Consider the following 1,481-nt stretch of genomic DNA (forward strand, 5'->3'; position numbering starts at 1 on the left):
TACAGTCAGAGTTTATGCATTTATCAGAGCATTCCCAGCAAGCTCTTTTGAGGTAAGTGCTGTCAATCATTTCTATGTCCATATGCTACTCGTCATTGTTTTTGTTACCAACATCTCACTCAACAGCTGTTCAGGTGACATATTTGTTGGATCTCATTCGTGACTGAGAATGTATGTATGTGAGTGACATCATCACAATGGGACATGCTAGGGGTCAGTGGGGTCAGTGTGTTTAATAACCTGGTGGTGTGCTGCTGTAATTCATAGGTTTGACATGTACTGTAGCAGTCCACCAGGTTTCCAGGGAAGGAGTGGCGGTGTTCCTAACCATCGCTCTCTGCATGCTGAGATCCAGGACATTCAGCAGGTGACAAAGGATTTAGTTCTGCAGTTGGTTATCAAAAGCCCTATCGCGTTACTATAGGTTTATTATAACAATGTATTTTCCTCAGCAACGTGGGGTTCTGGAGGAGATGACTGGTCCAGTATGTGGGGTTCGGACCTCTCACACTCAGAGGGACGATATCCAAAACATAATTCACAGGATCAAGTCTGCTGAGCTCGCACACCTTGTCCACGCACACTACCCAGAGAGAGTGAGAACACACACACACACACACACACACACACACACACACATAAATACTAACACTGTCGGAAGGGTTTTGAGGGTCTAATGTCTGTTCAATCACTCAGGATTCTGTTGGCGGTTGTGCTGTTGAGACCCTGGAGAGGCCATATCCCCACAGCCAGCAGTCACAGCCGAGCATCAAGCAGCAGCTGGTTAATGTGTATGTGAGTTTTTATCCCCTTCTCTCTTCTGTTGTGATTACTGACATAATAAAAGTACGACAATGATTGCTATTTATTGAAACCCATTCTGATAATAAAAAAGCCCTGTGTTGCTACTTGCCAGAGCAATTATATGGACTACTATTATGTCATCCGTAGTAGTTACTGGCTTTCTGTCTAAGATGTTAGAGATAAGGGCAGTTTTAGGATTCTCGGTTGCTTCAATATGTAACAATGTGTGAGTGAGTTGTTTATAAAGTCCAGGCTGTTCTTCCAGACTGAAGGAACTGGAGCTGCAGACGACTCTGTGGGAGGAGAGAGAGCAGAAGGTGGCGGAACAGCAGAGGCTACGGGAGCAGCAGAAGCCCCAGGCCAAGAAGGCAGCTGTGGTGAACTGGTGGAGAACCCTTAAGGTGGAGGGGAGTAGGACCAAGGCCAAGCCGGAAGACACCCTGACCCAGCCCAGCCAGGTCCTCACTGAGACAGAGTCCAAGCTTCAACAGGCAGAGCACACCATCACAAAGATTAGGGAACAGGTATGCCACCTTGAGTCGGCTCTGAGAACTGCCCAGGAGGGCGTAGCTGAGCACAAAAACATTCAGGACAGGGTGGGAGTTCTTCACAAAGACAAGGAGACCAACACGGTGAGAGAGGGACCTGGCCAGACTGGGGAGGAGGCATCAAAGGAG

The sequence above is a fragment of the Oncorhynchus gorbuscha genome, linkage group LG05, assembly GCF_021184085.1.
Source record: "Oncorhynchus gorbuscha isolate QuinsamMale2020 ecotype Even-year linkage group LG05, OgorEven_v1.0, whole genome shotgun sequence".
NCBI classification, from domain to species: Eukaryota; Metazoa; Chordata; class Actinopteri; order Salmoniformes; family Salmonidae; genus Oncorhynchus; species Oncorhynchus gorbuscha.